Below are 20,456 nucleotides of genomic sequence, written 5' to 3'. Positions count from 1 at the left end.
ACCTTTCAAAAAAAGTAAAGTCTCATCTCAATATAAGTTTTCAATAAATATGATATAATTCATTACATACGTCTTTTTGTGCCTCAAATATCTATAAACCCCTTAATACCTTACATCTCCACCAAAATACTTACCATATATTAATTTTATTTCTTGCTCTTTAAACCCATTTATTATAAATGAATATGATTAACAAAATAAAACTTTTCATTATCAATTTTGTAAATAAAACAAATTTCAACATAAATAAAAGAGAAAGAAAAAAAGAAAAAAAAAAACTATTATTTTTGAAACTATAATCACTTCAACCTATTATATTATTTTAAAATTATTTTCATTTAATGTAACCAAGCTTTAAAGCCACTAGCTAGAAGCATGTTTGAGAGAAAATTTGATTGGAAAAATCGTTGATAGAGTATTTGTTACAAACTTTTGTTATCTTCGATTTTCTATAATATTATGATTATCCAATAAAATTTAACTAGACTTTATTTGTTGAAATCTGCTTTAATATGATGTTTATTTTCATGATAATTATTAACAAATGTATTTTTTATATAACATAATGATAATAGGAAAATACTAATTACAATGTGTGAATATGCTTTATGATGATGTCTTTGAGCATTATATTTGTAATCCAATAAAATTTAACTAGACTTTGTGTTGAAATCTGGTTTAATATGAAGATTTTTATTTTCATGATAATTAGTTAATTTTATTGTTAACAAATGTATTTTTTTATAACATAATGATAATAGGAAAATATTAATTACAATGTGTCAATATGCTTTATGATGATGTCTTTGAGCATTATATTTGTGATTGTTTTGGTATATTTTTCTTAAAAATTATCTATGCTTAGAAATTATTTGAATTGTATTATTAATTTATTGAGTTTATACATTTAATCGTTTTAGAGATTTTTTAAAATAATAAATTTATTTATATATTTAAAAATATAATTGTTTCCAGAGTCTAGAGTCTCCACCGTTGACCACTATTTATTAGGTGGGGTGGTTATAAATATTGGGTAACATATAACATTGTAATATTAGATTTTATGCAATCAATATATTTGTAACACTTAATATAGATGTGTTCCATCTATAAATTTAATTAATAAACAGATAAAAACTTAATATTTACGATATGACAAGATTTTTAATCATGAATATTTACCATGGATATTATTAACTTCTAAGTAGGTTTTTTTACAATACCATGGGCCAATACCCACAAGAGAAAGATAGAGAGGGAGAGGAGGGAAGAAAATTATAATACCATGGGCTACTACCATGATTTATCAATACCATGGGCCATCTAGACTTTTGATTATTATGTCATGGATCTAGCCTTTTAATTGTTAACATACCATGGCTTATCAAGACTACATGCCCAAAAACAATAACTTATTTCAAAATAAAAATATTTTACAAATATTTTATTTTAATTTAATTTTATAACATTTTTTAATTAAATCTAAGAGCAAAAAGGTTATAATTACTTCTGAGGTATATCTAAACCCTCCATCCTCACGAATACTAACAATATTTTCATAGAGATTAAATGGAGGTTTTAATAAATTAAAAAATGAGAATACTTTTATATATACATATGTGAAATTTATATAATATAAATAATATTATAAAGAACTAGGATAGATGCATCTTAACCAAGGATCCAAGCGAAGTGAGAAAGCAAAGTGATTAACAATGATAGAGGAAAGATAGTGGGTGATTCTTTTAATCTTTTTATTATTGTATTTTCTTTAACATGATTGATCCAAAATATGGGTTTAATATTTTACAACTAAATACTTTCTTAAATACAATACAATGGGATCAGATTTAAGAAAGATAGTGATATGGAAGGGGGAATATATATATATATATATATATATATATATATATCTATATATATATATATATAGAGAGAGAGAGAGAGAGAGAGAGAGAGAGAGAGAGAGAGAGGGCATATGTTTAGGGGTTGAGATAGAGAGACAAATAAGGAGAGATGGAGGGAGGTATAAATATAGATGACAGGGGGGGGGGAGAAAGAAGAGAAAGATAGAGAAAGTTAGGGAGAGGAAAATATAGTGAGACAGGGGAAGAGAGAGAAGGAGAGGAGGAGGGAGATAGACACAAAATGGAAGGTGGAGAGAGAGGGAAGAAGAAAGAGTCTCATAGAGACAAATACAAGCATATAAGTTAGATATAAAAAGTCATGAATATTTTAGATTTTCACTAAAGTGCATGTATTGATTTCAATGTAGTTGTTGATTTCTAATCTTATTTGATCACATGCATTATATGCATTGATTTCAGTGTATATGTCGATTTATAATTCTATTTAATAACTTACACTAGATGCATTGATTTCAGTGTTGATGTTGATTTCTACTCCTATTTGATTGCTTGCACAAAATGCATTGGTTTCAGTGTAGATATTGATTTCTAATCCTATTTGATCAGTTGCATTAGATGCATTGATTTCAGTGTAGATTTCGATTTCTAATCATATTTAATACCTTACACTAGATGCATTGATTTCAACGTAGATGTTGATTTATACTCGTACTTGACTACTTGCATTATATGCATTGGTTTTAGTGTAGATATTGATTTATAATCCTATTTGATTGCTTACACTGGATAAATTGATTTCTGTTTAGATGTTGATTTCTAATCTTATTTGATTGTTTGCACTAGATGCATTAATTTTAGTGTAAATGTTAATTCTTTATTTGATGCAACAAGATATATGATGTACATTAATTTCAAAGTAATTAGATTAATAGTGTGCATTGATTTCAATGTAAGCACATCTCTACCTCCTCCATCTATATCTCTATCTCCCATTGTCTCTCCTTCTCTATCTCTTTATCTCAGCCCCTAAACATACAAACTCTCTCTCTCTCTCTCTCTCCATATATTTCTATCTCTCTCTCCCTCTCTCCCTTTCCCCTCCCTTTCCCCTCCCTCTCTCTCTCTTCCCCTTCTCTCGCTCTCTAACATTTCACTCTCCATATCCATATCTTTTCCTCCCTCCCTGTCTTTTCCTCTCTCTTCTTCCCTCTCCCCCCATCTATATCTCTATCTCCCCTTGTCTCTCCTTCTCACCCCAAAAACATACACACTCTGTCTCAGTGTAAGCACATAAAAATTATTCAGCCATACATACAATACTTGAATTTATAATTGGGTACATTCTTATTATTCCCATTCTCCATCATCCAACATTGTTAATTACTTTACATTCAAATGAGGTAATAGAAAATAACTACCATTGATAATTATTTGGGGTTTAACACGCCATAAGTCACAATGCTTAACTTTGGAGAAAACTACTATTAATAATTGTTTATTACAGTAGTTCGAGTTAAATATTTGAATGGTCTATGATTCCATCTACTCTTTTCAATATGAGAAAATGTAAAAAAATAGTTTCAAATTGATTGCAATGAAGATTATTTGTAATTGACTATATTCTTAGTATTCATATTTTCGATCTATCAAAATGTTTACATTGACACTTTGCACTAAAAATTCGTATTTCATCATTTTTCGTCATTCAAGTTACTAACAGTCTCTCTCATCTCAACAAATTGAGGTAACTAAGAAAATTTTAAATTAAATTGACCAAATTAATCTTAGACATATTTAGCATATTTAAAATTATCAAAATAATTAGATGTTCAACAAATTTTCTATGACCGCAAATGACTGAAACCAACCTAGATCCATCTTAACACCGTATCTATCAAGTGTCGAGAGGGATCAAATCTCTCAAGGTGCAAACCTATTTTTTGAGTGCAAAACTTGAGGAAAGGTTTGCACCTCAAGAGATTTGATCCCTCTTTGCGCTTGATAGATCCAGTGTTAAGATGGATCTAGGTTGGTTTAAATATTATAAAATTTAGTTTGACCAAAAATTGTATCACTAAATTTTAATGAAAAACAAAAATATAAAACGTTTAGACGCTATATTTTCCATTCTCCAATTAATTTTAGATTTTCATAGTGATTTTTTTTTGTGATGTAAAGATTTGTATATCTGCTTCAGATATTTACCTCCTAGACATATGAATATTGTGTTGGCCTAACATTAAGGAAACCAAACCATACACAAAAATTCAATTATTTCAAATTTTCGAAAGGCGGAAGAATGCTTTTCATTGCAAAATAAAAAATATCTGAATAGCCTAGATGGTCATTGTAGCCTTTCTTCAGCCTAGTGCTAAAGCAAGAGAACACAGTGGAAAATCAAAAGTAAAAAGATAGCTGCACATGGATATCTATTTTTTGGAGTTTGTGGCTTCGAAATCTATGCGCTCCTTGTTTCTATCAGGAGAGCATCCAATATTAGGGCGAGGTCACAATTATTTTTCAATTCATGTGATCCTACAGTCCATCCCCATTACAAAAAATTACATCTGATTTAGAGAAATAATAACATCATTCTTGAGGTAATTGTAGTCTACCAGGACTCTGTCGAGGAATTTGATATGTGAATAGATATCCATTGTATACATGTAATAATTGTGTCCACCCCTTGTATGACCAACATTGGGGATCCAATCAGCTAGCTTAGCAAGAATCTTAGTGAATTTGAGAATGTACCTCTCACTAGAGAGCTCTCACTCAAATTGAATGATCTCTTCATGTTCTAGGTGGGGGGTTAATTCCTTATAGCATGTTTTTGAACTCTTGGCCCAAGTTTGGGCTCTAGAGTATCCCTTCTCTTAATATTAGGAAACATTGTTTCTAACCCCATCCCACAGCTTGTGCATGGTAGTGAGTTAATGAAGCGAGAGAGGGAAAGTTTCACCCCGAAGCTAACTAGAGTGGTTGTGGCTAGATCACATTTTCAGTTGCTAACTAAGTCTACTAGGAATTGAATTGGTGTGCAAGTGAAGTAATTTTTAGAGCAATGATTGAAACCAAACAATTGGTTATTGTTTAAATTGTAAGCTTAAAAAAACCAGACATACCGAAACCTATGCTGAACTCCTGACTTTAAAGAGGTCACAATAGGAGGGCATTGTTTCTCTACCAACACAAACACCATATCACATTGGAACCTGATAGAATTCAACCGTAGACTAAAGCCCAACAAGATTAACATGTGATCTAAGATAGTGCCTTCCTTGTACTAGGAAGAGGATCTTCTTTCTTTTCCATCTTCTTTCAGTGTATATGTCGATTTATAATTCTATTTAATAACTTACACTAGATGCATTGATTTCAGTGTTGATGTTGATTTCTACTCCTATTTGATTGCTTGCACAAAATGCATTGGTTTCAGTGTAGATATTGATTTCTAATCCTATTTGATCACTTGCATTAGATGCATTGATTTCAGTGTAGATTTCGATTTCTAATCATATTTAATACCTTACACTAGATGCATTGATTTCATCGTACATGTTGATTTATACTCATACTTAACTACTTGCATTATATGCATTGGTTTTAGTGTAGATATTGATTTATAATCCTATTTGATTGCTTACACTAGATAAATTGATTTCTGTTTAGATGTTGATTTCTAATCCTATTTGATTGTTTGCACTAGATGCATTAATTTTAGTGTAAATGTTAATTCTTTATTTGATGCAACAAGATATATGATGTACATTAATTTCAAAGTAATTAGATTAATAGTGTGCATTGATTTCAATGTAAGCACATCTCTACCTCCTCCATCTATATCTCTATCTCCCATTGTCTCTCCTTCTCTATCTCTCTATCTCAGCCCCTAAACATACAAACTCTCTCTCTCTCTCTCTCCATATATATCTATCTCTCTCCCTGTCTCCCTTTCCCCTCCCTTTCCCCTCCCTCTCTCTCTTCCCCTTCTCTCGCTCTCTAACATTTCACTCTCCATATCCATATCTCTTCCTCCCTCCTTGTCTTTTCCTCTCTCTTCTTCCCTCTCCCCCCATCTATATATCTATCTCCCCTTGTCTCTCCTTCTCACCCCCAAAACATACACACTCTGTCTCAGTGTAAGCACATAAAAATTATTCAGCCATACATACAATACTTGAATTTATAATTGGGTACATTCTTATTATTCCCATTCTCCATCATTCAACATTGTTAATTACTTTACATTCAAATGAGGTAATAGAAAATAACTACCATTGAAAATTATTTGGGGTTTAACACGCCATAACTCACAATGCTTAACTTTGGAGAAAACTACTATTAATAATTGTTTATTACAGTACTTCGAGTTAAATATTTGAATGGTCTATGATTCCATCTACTCTTTTCAATATGAGAAAATGTAAAAAAATAGTTTCAAATTGATTGCAATGAAGATTATTTGTAATTGACTATATTCTTAGTATTCATATTTTCGATCTATCAAAATGTTTACATTGACACTTTGCACTAAAAATTCGTATTTCATCATTTTTCGTCATTCAAGTTACTAACAGTCTCTCTCATCTCAACAAATTGAGGTAACTAAGAAAATTTTAAATTAAATTGACCAAATTAATCTTAGACATATTTAGCATATTTAAAATTATCAAAATAATTAGATGTTCAACAAATTTTCTATGACCGCAAATGACTGAAACCAACCTAGATCCATCTTAACACTGTATCTATCAAGTGTCGAGAGGGATCAAATCTCTCAAGGTGCAAACCTATTTTTTGAGTGCAAAACTTGAGGAAAGGTTTGCACCTCAAGAGATTTGATCCATCTCTGCGCTTGATAGATCCAGTGTTAAGATGGATCTAGGTTGGTTTAAATATTATAAAATTTAGTTTGACCAAAAATTGTATCACTAAATTTTAATGAAAAACAAAAATATAAAACGTTTAGATGCTATATTTTCCATTCTCCAATTAATTTTAGATTTTCATAGTGATTTTTTTTTGTGATGTAAAGATTTGTATATCTACTTCAGATATTTACATCCTAGACATAGGAATATTGTGTTGGCCTAACATTAAGGAAACCAAACCATACACAAAAATTCAATTATTTCAAATTTTCGAAAGGCGAAAGAATGCTTTTCATTGCAAAATACAAAATATCTGAATAGCCTAGATGGTCATTGTAGCCTTTCTTCAGCCTAGTGCTAAAACAAGAGAACATAAAGGAAAATCAAAAGTAAAAAGATAGCTGCACATGGATATCTATTTTTTGGAGTTTGTGGCTTCGAAATCTATGCATTCCTTGTTTCTATCAGGAGAGCATCCAATATTAGGGCGAGGTCACAATTATTTTTCAATTCATGTGATCCTACAGTCCATCCCCATTACAAAACATTACATCTGATTTAGAGAAATAATAACATCATTCTTGAGGTAATTGTAGTCTACCAAGACTCTGTCAAGGAATTTGATATGTGAATAGATATCCATTGTATACATGTAATAATTGTGTCCACCCCTTGTATGACCAACATTGGGGATCCAATCAGCTAGATTAGCAAGAATCTTAGTGAATTTGAGAATGTACCTCTCACTAGAGAGCTCTCACTCAACTTGAATGATCTCTTCATGTTCTAGGTGGCGGGTTAATTCCTTATAGCATGTTTTTGAACTCTTGGCCCAAGTTTGGGCTCTAGAGTATCCCTTCTCTTAATATTAGGAAACATTGTTTCTAACCCCATCCCACAGCTTGTTCATGGTAGTGAGTTAATGAAGCGAGAGAGGGAAAGTTTCACCCCGAAGCTAACTAGAGTGGTCGTGGCTAGATCACATTTTCAGTTGCTAACTAAGTCTACTAGGAATTGAATTGGTGTGCAAGTGAAGTAATTTTTAGAGCAATGATTGAAACCAAACAATTGGTTATTGTTTAAATTGTAAGCTTAAAAAAACCAAACATACCGAAACCTATGCTGAACTCCTGACTTTAAAGAGGTCACAATAGGAGGGCATTGTTTCTCTACCAACACAAACACCACATCACACTGGAACCTGATAGAATTAAACCATAGACTAAAGCCCAACAGGATTAACATGTGATCTAAGATAGTGCCTTCCTTGTACTAGGAAGAGGATCTTCTTTCTTTTCCATCTGACCCTTATATTTCGCCATCAAGTGAGGTTAGAGAAAAACCTAGTATGTTCAACATGAAGAAAGATATCAACATCTAGATTTAGCCCTTGAAGTGTGTGGTAGGACCTAGTTAGAAGGATAAGTAACTATGAAGACACCCTCATATAAGGAGCTTTATATCTGAATTTACTGAAGAAAACCTTAGGCCATGTGTAGAATCCCTATAAGGCATCTAGTAACGAAACAAAATTGAATGTGAAGGAATTTATAAGATTGCAATGGGTTTATCTGTGTGTGATAATGACACTATAACCCAGTACATTACTTAGTATATCTCATGATGTTCTTGTTCACACAAGCAGTTGACTATGATAATGAATGCATAGCAAGCCCATTGGGTAGCGCCTCACAATGGAGGTTGTCTTGTTGCATCGAGAGGTGTATTCTAAAAACCAATATGAGGGTGATGTGTCAGTATGTCAAATCCAATAAAATAATAAAAAATAATAATTTTGGCCCTAAACAAAAATCAAAATAATCATATAGATAAAAAACTGCAATACAACTATCTCATGTGTTTAATAGTTGGTTTATCATATATATTGAATTTGAATGGATCATAAATTTACCTTCATCAAATTTTTTTATTAAATTAAAATTCCAAATTAGGTAAAATTTTAAACATCTTTACTCTTTACTAAATCCAATGTCATTTCTTAAATCAAAGGAAAAAGGTTAATTTAGCACAAAGAATCAAAAATATTTATCCAAATCTTTTAATATTTATTTTAATTAAATATTTTTAAAATGAATCTTTAAAAGGAGAAACCAATCCTATGTATTATTAAAATATTTAAATACATAAATATTTCGACATCAAAGCTTTAATATTTGACAATATTAATTTGATGTAGTTTTATTATAAATTTTGTTATCATGTTATGTAAGAACAACAGTAAATCTAATATTACTATTAATATGATAATATTAAAATTATTAAATTTAATATAACATTAAATATGTTATAATATAATATATAATGATATATAATTATATATATTAACTTTACATATATATGGGATGGAAGAACAAAGAAATAGAGTGATAGAGGTGGAGAGATAGAAGGAGGGAAAGAAAGGGAGAGAGAGTGAGCTAGGAGAGAAAGGGAGAGAGAGGAGGAGAGAGGGAGGGATAGAAATATGGATTTGGAAGGGGATAGAGGGAGAGAAGAAGAAGACATAGAGAGTGAACAGTGAAGAGAGAGAAATGGGGGGGGCGAGTAATAAGGGAGAGATGGAGAGAGTGTGTGTGTGTTTGGGGATGATATAGTGAGACAAAGAAGGATAGATGGAGAGAAGGGAGGTAGAGAAGGAGAGAGGGATGGAGATAGTGATATACTTGGATGAGGAAGAGAGAAAGAGGTGGGGGGGAGATGAGGGGGAGAGAAAGCGAGAGAGAGGATGTGAGAGAAAGAGAAGGAGAGAGGTGGGGAGAGAGAGATATGGAATTGGAGGGGGGGAGAGAGGGAGGTAATAAGAAAGACACAAAGAGAGAAATGTGGGGAGAGAAAGGGAACGATAATCGAGATGGAAAGTGAGGGAGAGAAGGAGGAAAGAGAGATAAAACGGGGAATAGAGGGAGGGAAGGGGAAGAGAAAGAGATAAGTAGAGGAAGAGGGATGGATACAATGGGAAGAGAGCGATAGAGGTAGAGGAAGAGGGAGGGAGAGATTGATAGATATGGAGAAAGAGTGTGTATGTTTTTTGGGTGATATGGAGAGAAGAAGGAGAGATAAAGGGAGATAGAGATATAGGTGGAAGAAGAGAGAGATAGAGAGAGGGAGGGAGAGATAGGTAGATATGGAGAGAGAAAATGTATGTTTGGGGGGGTGATATGGAGAGACAAATAAGGAGAGATGGAGGGAGATATATATATATAGATGGAAGGGGGATAGAGGGAAGAAAATATCTTGTACTAGATGCATTGATTTTAGTGTAGATGGCGATTTTTATCCTATTTTATTGCTTACATTGAAGGAGATAAATTGAAGGAGAGGGGAGAGGAGGAATGAAGAGAGAGAAAAGGAGAGGAGTGAGACAGGGAGATAAGGGTGAGAGAGAGAGAGAGTGAGACAAAAATATGGAGGGTGGAGAGAGGGGAGAGAGAGAAGGATATGAGGAGGGAGATAATGACAAGGTTGAAGGGAAGAGAGAGAGAGAGAGAGAGATAAGAAGGACGAGAGAGCGGACTTGAGAGAGAGGAGGAGAGGGGAAGGGAGAGAGAGGAGGAGAGAGGGAGGGACAAAGAGATGGATTTGGAAGGGAAGAGATGGAGGGAAGAAAAAATGCATAGAAAGAGCAAAGTGGAGAGAGAATGTGTATGTTTGGGGGTGAGATAGAGATACAAAGAAGGAGAGAAGGGAGAAGAGGGGAGAGAAGGAGAGAGAAGGAGAGGGAGGGAGGTAGTGACAAAGTTGGAGGGTGGGGAGATATAGATATATATATATATATATATATATATATATATATATATATATATATATATATATACATGAGGAGGAGACACCGGGGGAGGTGGGAGAGAAAATGATTGAGAGTAAGGCAGAGAGAGGATGTGAGAGAGAGAAGAAGAGAGGAAGGGAGAGAGATACATGGATTTGGAGGGGGGAGATGGGGAGGTAAGAAGAAAGATATAGAGACATAAAGGTGAAGAAATAGAGGGAGTGATAGAGAAATGGAGAGAGACAGGAAGAGGAGAGAAGGAGGCAGGAGATATAGAAAGGGGGAGAGAGGGAGAGAAAGTGAAGAGAGAGAGAGGGACGGAGAGATATGGAGAAAGAATTTGTATGTTTTGGGGTTGATATAGAGAGACAAAGGGAGATAGAGATATAGATGGAAGGTGAAAGGAGGGAAGAAGAGAGAGGGAGTGAGGAAGGGAGAGATAGATAGATATGGAGATAGAGGGAGAATTTTTGTTTGGGTGGGGGTGAGATAGAGACACAAAAATGGAGAGATGGAGGGAGATATAGATATAGTGAGAAGAATATTTCTTGCACTGGATGCGTTGATTTTAATGTAGACAGTGATTCCTAATCCTATTTGATTTCTTGCACTAGACACATTGATTTCAGTGTAGATGTTGATTTCTAATTATATTTGATTTATTGCACTAGATGCATTGATTTCAATCTAGATGTTGATTTCTAATCCTATTTGATTTCTTGCACTAGATGCATTGATTTCCATGTAGATGTTTTTTTTCTAATCATATTTGATTGTTCGCATTAGATGCATTTATTTTAGTGTAAGCGCAAAAATATTATTGACAATGTGCATTGACTTTTTTGTTATAGTAATTCATCCTATTAATATTGGAGAGCAAGAGAGACAAGGCATGATGTTCACTACAATGGCTTGAGTTAACGATGTGAATGGTTTGCAATTTCAACATCCCTTTTCATATAATCGATATGAAAATATGGCCAAACTAACAGTGTCACTACTAATATGTCAAAATTGGAGACACTGTGGAGTTAGAGGGACATTATTAAGAATTAATTAGTTGCAAAAAGTTGTGATACCTAGAATTAAAATGAAGAATCAATCCTCCTGCAAGGCGTAAATTAATTCTTGACAAGATTATCTCCCTTCTTCATCGCCAACTAATTGCTAATAAACACTTACATATATTCAAAATATATTTATAAACATTCAAAAGAAATCAAAAAAAATTCTTGGAGGAGATGTAATAATTGTTTGGAGAAAAAAATAATATAAATATTTTGTAAATTTGGCCACTCATTAAAAAAATTCAAAAATATATTATTCTTGACTTTGCAAAACAAACTATAGATTAAAAAAAAAAAACAAAATATTTTTGAAGGAAATAAATTATTTCAAATATAGGAAAAGAAACGAATTATTTCAAGAGTAACTTTGACACAGTAAATTATTAAAACTACTATTCAATATATATTTAGTAATACCATGAGGGGCACTATTAATAATTAATTATTTTTCAAAAGCTGTGATACCTAAAACTAAATGAAGTAGATGTGCAGTATCAATCCTCCTGCAAACTATTGACGAGATTGTATCACTTCTTTATCACCAACTAATTACTAACAAATAATTATAGATAGATATAGAAAAATAACACAACTACTATAACATTCACAAACATTACCATCCAAATCCAAATGCATAAACACACAAACCACTCAAAGCATCCAAACATAGACATATAAACCATACAAGGCAAGCAACACCATCTAAACTAAAGAAGAGAATGATATGTTCATGTCAAGCAAAGAAAACATAATGTCAATTTTGACATTTATCTCAAACATATACATAATAATGATAATCTAAAAATGTGACTTTGTTGCCCTCAACTAGAACCAACCTAGATCCATCTAACATTGAATCTATCATGCACTGAGAAAGATCAAATCCCTTAAAGTGAAAACCTTCTTTTTAGTATGTAGAACTTGATGAGAGATTTACACCTCGAGAGATTTGTTCACTCTTAACCAATGATAAATTAGATGTAACCCATTACATTCCTTGATATATCTCCCAAAGTTCTTATTCCATTGAGTAGTGGGCTATGATAATGAATGCATAGGAGGCCCCTTAAGTGGCGCCTTGCAATGGAGGTTGTTTTGTTATACATCACTTGATCACTTGATTGATCTTCGATAGGGGGTGCATATTGTCACGTCATGTCAGCTCATATGCTAACAAAATAGTAACAACACGCTCCCCACTCTGCGACCTTAGTCAGCCCAATCAATAACTATATTTTCATAATACTACTAGCCTCATTATTCATAAATATATTTAAATCTTTCCAATGTAATAAAATCACAAGAGTAAGATATTAATTACATTGATCACATACATGTTCTACCATAATGCTTTTACATAATTTTTATGATTTAATTAATCACGGAAGTGTGATGAATGATAAATTTATTTGGTGAGGCACTAAGTGTATAAATTCAATTGTAGAAAGGGTGGTTAGGCAACTTTCCCTATCTTAGTTGGAATAAATGTTTAATTTTTGTTAAGTTTAATGGTGCATTTTTAGTTTTAAATTTTTTTATGCCATCAAAATAATTTTTATTTCTTTTATCATTTTAAGTTTTTTTTCACTCCGCAACAAACACTGCACAAGATTACCTATGTTTTCAATTTTCATTTTGTATTTGAACCAAGTGGAGTGACTTTTTTTGGTTACTTTAGACTTTTTTTTATTTACATAATTTTAAATAATTATTATTAATATATAATTAAACATGTTAAGCAACAAATTTATTTTTATTTTCAATTTTAGATGAATTAAAATAATTATTTTTATTATTTCATAGGGTGAATATGTTGCATTATTTAATTTTGTTAATGGAAATACGTTTTTTAATTGTATTTATAACATTTAATGAATTTCATTAGATGTCTTAATGTATGATGTTCATTACAATGATTTGAGTTAAAGATTTGAAAAGTTTATGATTTCAATTGTCTCTATTTTGATATTACATGTTAATTATTGGAGAAAAAATTATTTAACACAACATAAAATTCATGCACATAGAAATAACAAGAAGCTCATAAAATCAAATATTTATTTTGGAAACTCTTAACTAGCGCTATATATATATATATATATAGATCTTATCCAAGGTATTAAAACACTAAGTGGCTTTGAGACATATCATAATAGAGTATTGAAATCCTTTAGATATGATTTTCCATATTTAATACCATGGAAAAATATCATGAGCCTATACGCACTAGTAGTAAACCCATTAATGATTGTGTGAAGGTAATCTTATTTAGTCTATAGATAAGTGGTTATTAAAGCAACAACGTAAAAGTGTGTGTGTGTTGATTTTCCATATCTAATACCATGGAAAAATACCATGAGCCTATATGCACCAATAGTAAACTCATTAATGATTGTATCAATATAATCTTATTTAGTCTATGGACAAGTGGTTATTAAAGAAACAATGTAAGGGTATGTGGGTGTGCGGGGTCTTAAATAGAAATATTTCAATCTCTAAATGGCTTTAGACTCTCAATTCTAGAGTTTATCATATTATATTAAAAAATATTTAAGTCCAAAATTTTGAACTTTCCTTTTTCCTATTTTTTCATTAGTGAAAAGTTCATGAGATACTAATATTTAATGCTTCAAATTAGTGAGTATGGACATCATTAATTAAAATATAGATTTCAATTAATTTGTATCAGTGAGCAACCTATTCCTCTTTTAGGTTTTCATCTTACAATCATACTAGGTATTTTATCTCAAGAGACAAGACAAGGGTGTATAAGAATCTATTTTAAATAAACACTTCAATGTGAAAACATTAATAAGTCAGTTAAAATTCAAAAAAACTTCAAATTTGTTCTTTACCATATGAGCTTTGGGTCCAAATCCATTACAAAATCATGTTGAACCTAGCATCCTATTTTAAGTGCTAATGTCGAAAACTGAGTTAGTGTTTGGCAACATGCCTATTGAAAATACAATATCAAGAAAGCTAATTTCCATGTTTAAGTTTAATAACTAAGATTTAAATTTGATGACGGCCTTATAAAAGAGAATTTTTTTTTTGATATTTTGGTTTTATGGTGATCAAACTATTTTGGATCAAAACTAGTTAGTTATTTTGTAGTTTGAATGAGCTTGGTAAATTTAGAACTATTCCAAAATTGGTTGATGGTCTAAGCCAAATCAAAAAAATTCTAAACTAGATTGGAATTCTTATGTTTTATTTATTGATTTCCTTTCATGATATGATGATGTAGGTAATGATATGCCAAGGCAGAAGTATTAGTAAGAAAATGGTTCTTAATGTTTGATGCTATTGAATTTTGTATGGATTTCAACGCATCATAAGTAATTGTGTCTCCTGCATCTTGAAAGAAAAGAAGTTTTTTTATATTCTATATTTGCAAATTTTACTAATGAATGGGTGGTAATTTTAGCAATAGGGTTGTTCCCCAATTAGATGTCAATTTTTCCATGGGTGAAGAGAGTGGAAAAATACAATTTTTCTCACCAAAGCAAGATATTTATGAAGGATCGGAATTAGAGTTAGAAATCACATTATGTTTCTGATCATATTTTAGCTAGAGATCATATACAAGCCCTCATCTTCTAAGAGTTAGAGAAGAGGAAATTGGAGAAAAAATAGGTTTTCTTGCATTCTATAGGAGCATTACCATATATTATTAATATTTTAGAACTGTTTTTCTCTAGTTTTTCTTTTCCATTAGAATAACTTTTAATGGATTTGGAGGGGAAAACTACAAACTAAGAACTAACCGTTTTCCTAATTCATTTCATAAAGGACAAAATTTCAACAATAAACTCTATTTTCACTCCATCATTTGGATTTGCATTAATGTTGGTGAGACTAATCCTAAAATTAGTCACATCATGTCCCAACTATTCTTAAATGATTCTCTCCTTCAAGTGAAATATGTAAACAAACTATAAAAACAATTATATATATTATATTCTCTACTCATTAAATTTCATATGTACAAAGTGTTGCATATTGCCTAATCTTCCTCTTTTTTTATCATTATAGAGAGTGTTTTATATTATGTATTTCTCATCTCTATTTACCATAAATATTCAATTTAATAGTGAATTAAATATGTCTAGGGAAATATTTGAGCATATCTCTTTTATGGTAATGAACAAGTAATGATTATATATTTGAGATATCATGTACAATGTATATTTGAACCTCTTTAGTGCTACTCTATATTGAATAAATCGACACTTTTTAGAGAATATTCTCGTCATTGTATCTTGAAGTAGTATAACACCAAGCCAGTGAACCCAATGCTATCATATTACAATGATATTTTCCTCTGTTAATATGTCATTGCACTTTTTTACTTATTTTTGGATTATTGTTGTCATTGAAAACATTATACAAATTTTGACATGTGCTACAAAAAGGATATTATAAATACCATCATAAAATGGAGAATTTGGATGTATAGTTGATGGCCTTCAGTGTTACAACAATATTGTAGGAACTTCTAAGGGACTCAACTTTATTTATCAACCTGTGGATCATACAAACTTAAGAGGTGTGCATTTCAAGAGAGGTTAAAATGAAAAGATACCATTATGCTATAGGAAATGCTTAGAAAAATCAATGAAAAACAAATAGACTTATTCTAACTTGTAGGAAAGGAGACAACCAAAATTAATCCTATTCTATTGCATAAAATTAAAGGACAAAAGGTAAACCCTAATCTAATTGTACAAAGGTAAATGACAGGAAGTAATTCTTCTATGTTCTGGAAAAATTAATAATATGCAATTGTAGGAAATGAAATGACTAAAATAAACCTATGCTACATGTAAGAAAGAAAAGAAAACACTTCAAGAATGTTGGAGGGAAATAAATCCTACTCTATCAATTTTGTAGTTGAAAGAAGACATAAAAATAACAATCCTAATTGCAGAAAGAAAACTACAACTAGAAGGGAATAATTCTTAATGAGTCTTTGAACCTCTAAACGCCATCACTAATGTCTAATGGGTGCTCTAAAATTCCTAGGAGTGATAGAAAAGGTTTCATTGAAATTTTGGAGGCATTTTAAAGTAATATGTGTATTACCATAGGATGGCCATGTTTTTCTACAACAAATATCTGAGAGAAAATTTATGAGGTATAAATGTGGTTTGAAGAATGGAAAATCTGGAGTAAGGTTATAGAAGGGAAAATAGGTCATTTCAAATCTTGGATAAACACGATGCATGAACTCATACAAGGAAGATACAAAAAAGTGTGTTTCCTATAGCTGAGATAGACAAAAATTAGCTTGTTGGCAATTTGTAGAGATATAAGATAGTGGGTGAAAATATGACATTATGAGTGTTCAATAAATACATAAGAAAAACACTAATTTTATGTGTGAATTAATACCATGTATCTGAAAGAAAAGTGCATGGTTAATAGATAACACCAACGTACATAAGAAATTGGTAAACTACTAATGTGTAAAGAAGTATAGCGATGGAAATAACGAGTTGAACTTTAAATAGAGATTTCTACAACATAAAAGTGAATATTTGTGTGTTTATGAAAACAAGGTACATAACAAAACATCAGAAAATAGCTCACTTATAATACCTGCAAGGATAATACTTTTCTTAGAAATGGGACTTGTAGAAAATCACAACTTAGAGGTAAGACTTGTAGAAAGTCACAACTAAACTAAATCCATGGAAAGTAAATGTAGAATAAGGGGGGGTGAGCACTTGCGCTGGGCCCTAAATTAAGGAGACTTGGGTCCCTTAGAAGAAAATTAGAGTGAGAGCAAAGGAATGTTTTTCTTTAATCTCTGAAAGTGTTCATACATGAAATATGACAAACTGAAATAATAGGAAGATTCCTTTCTCTAATGTTGACTATATTCCTCTAGAGTTTTGAATCCCTACGTGGATTCTAGGGTCCCTTATTTATACAAAAAGTGATTCAGGGATAGCCTCCTTGAAGGGAGGATTGCTTCCCTTCAAAATCCCTAAAATTATGGATCTAGTTTTTTGTTGTTCTCGCAACTACAAGGAGTTAGTAAATGCCCTTGAGCCAACTAAGTTGTGATTAGCTTGTAGCAAGGGACAAGCCCCATAATCTTCTCATGTTGGACTCGTGCATGATCTCATAAGATATCATCAATATCCTTCACATTTAATGCATTAGGCACACAAGATATATCAATTATCTCTTAACCCTCCTAAGAACATATTAAATTTGAAAAATACATTATCAAATACAAAATTAAAGGTTAAATATGTCAAATTATTCTCATATGGACTTAAATTATACCTATTTTGGAGGTCCATCAGCAATAGTGATAGGGAAACAAAGGGATTTTGGGAAGGATTTTTCCATATATTTAATGTTCTATACCATAATTTCACTAAAGTGAAGCCTCCGTGGGAATGTTTCGTCTATCATTTTTGCTATGAATGTTAGATGGAGAGGAACCTACATCATCTATTTTCCTTCGCTACAAAATGCAACATGCTAAAAAAAAAGTGTTACAGATAGATAAAGTGAATCCTTAGTGATTTCTAAATAAGATAAGAAGTGTATCCATATAATATCTATGAAATTCTAAAGTAAAAGATAACAGATCTCTCTATTGATATCAAAGTTTAGGAGACATGAAGTATAGTGCTATTGAATATTAAAGGAGATATAAATTAATAAAAAATAACTTGTATTTTAATATTTAAGTATATGCTTCACACTAAGAGAGTTGTCTTCATATTATATTTATTAATATAAAAAAATACAAAATGAAATAACAAATATATATATATATATATATACTATGATTGTACTACATTTTACTCTCAATTATTTATTTCTTAATTTATGGTAAAGAGTAGAGAGAAATTTTTTACCATATCTACATCATACTATGTTGTAATATTAATAACAAATAGAAAGTGAAATATTTTTACCACATCTTGGGTTATAGAACTTATAATTAAAACTATCTAAGCCTGTATATTCATTTTCTTTTTGTTACAATTGATATTGTTTGTTTATTTAGACAATATTTTATTTTTATTTTAGAAGAGACATGTGTTAACTTCATATTAAGCATGGACATCACCATCATACTGAGTTGTAGAATGCACCTCTTGATACAATAATATTTGGCTTTATAAGAAAACATGTTTTTGTAAAGTATTTCAATAATGGTGGACTTTGAATCACTATTTGTTATGGATGTTGGTTTAAATGGTCTCAAAATTGATATTGTTAACTATAACATTGTACTTTTTATATTGAATATAGTAAGTAATATTGTATTATTATCTATATTTTAATAGTGTATTGTTTCCTTACATCAATTTTTTTTTAATTTATAATTTATAAAATTTACTTAAGTAATTAAATTTATTTTTAATAGAATTATTATTTTGAATATTATTATTTTTTTTATGTGGTTTACGTATCTTCGTTGATGCTAGTTCAGTTTATTGAGAAAGATCCATCTAAAGGGATCACATCATGCTAGCTCAACCACAAAGCCTGACACTCTAAAGAGAATTAACCTCGAGACTTCTCAATAACAAAAACTTGTTTAGTTACTTCAATTTTATTAAAAAATTTATTGCAAATTAAAATTATCAATTTTATTCCTAATTATTTTGAGTGAAAAAAAACCCTTACTAATCAATTTTTATTATAATGATGTGTCAGTGTGTAATACTAATAAAACAAAATAAAAAATAAAATAAAATAAAAATTGATAATAAAATAAATTAACATAAATCTATCTTAATTCTTTATTTTGGAAAAAAATTATATATATATATATATATAGATATGATACATCTGATGCTATTTTGAATTCTTTATGGATTTACAATTTTTGTTCGGAGGTTTAAACAACCCCTAACACTTATCATATTATAAATTTTCAATTAAAGTTTCGTTCTGGATTTTTGGGTTTTAAAATTTCAAACTTTTATCTTTTTAAAAATACATCAAATTAATTAATGAATATAACAATTTTTTTTTCCAATTTAATAATTTAAGTGTTTTTTCAATTTAATAATTTAAGTTATTTATTACAAAATTAATAAGAAATTTTTTCTATAAGAATAAATTTAATTGGTTATTACAAATTCAAGTTCCATTATAAAATTAGAACATGCATATAATTAAATTAATTTGTTAAGTTATTTTTTTATAAGAATAAATTTCATTACTCATTATAAATTCAAGGTATATTATAAAATTAGAACATGCATATAAATTAAATAGGTATATTATAAAATTAGAACATGTATATAAATTAAATAGTTAATAAATAATGAGAAACACCAAAACACTTATAATAATATATGTTAATATAACAAAAATTTTAATTTTAGACATTTATATCTACATTACCAAGAAATTTTGTTACAATATTACTTGTATTATTATAGATTACTAATATCACACGCAGAAAAAACAATAATTCATTTTCACATGACACATATTCATATATTAAAAATATTTAAAAAACATACTTACTTTTAACATAATTACAACTTTTTTTTATAAATAACTACCACTCACATAATAATTACTAATTAAATTAAAATTAGTAACTATTTTCATAATAAAAATTTCATATATATATATATATAATAAAAAAGAAAATTTGAAAACTTTAAAATTTTGGTTTCATTGTTTGTATTATTTATGTTTTAAAATTTTGGTTTCATTGTTTATATTATTTATGTTTTTGTAATTTTGTTTGTTTCATCATATAATTTGAATCCGTATGAAATTTGGAATAAAATTGATTGAAAAATATATATAAATAAAACCCAAACATTATTCAATTTGAGTTAATAAAAAGAATTATAATAATAAATAT

Source organism: Pinus tabuliformis, chromosome X, assembly GCF_031772625.1.
Source record: "Pinus tabuliformis cultivar Carrire ecotype Pingquan chromosome X, CPIR1, whole genome shotgun sequence".
NCBI classification, from domain to species: domain Eukaryota; kingdom Viridiplantae; phylum Streptophyta; class Pinopsida; order Pinales; family Pinaceae; genus Pinus; species Pinus tabuliformis.
The sequence above is the reverse complement of the archived record's forward strand: the minus strand, read 5'-3'. Positions refer to the sequence as shown.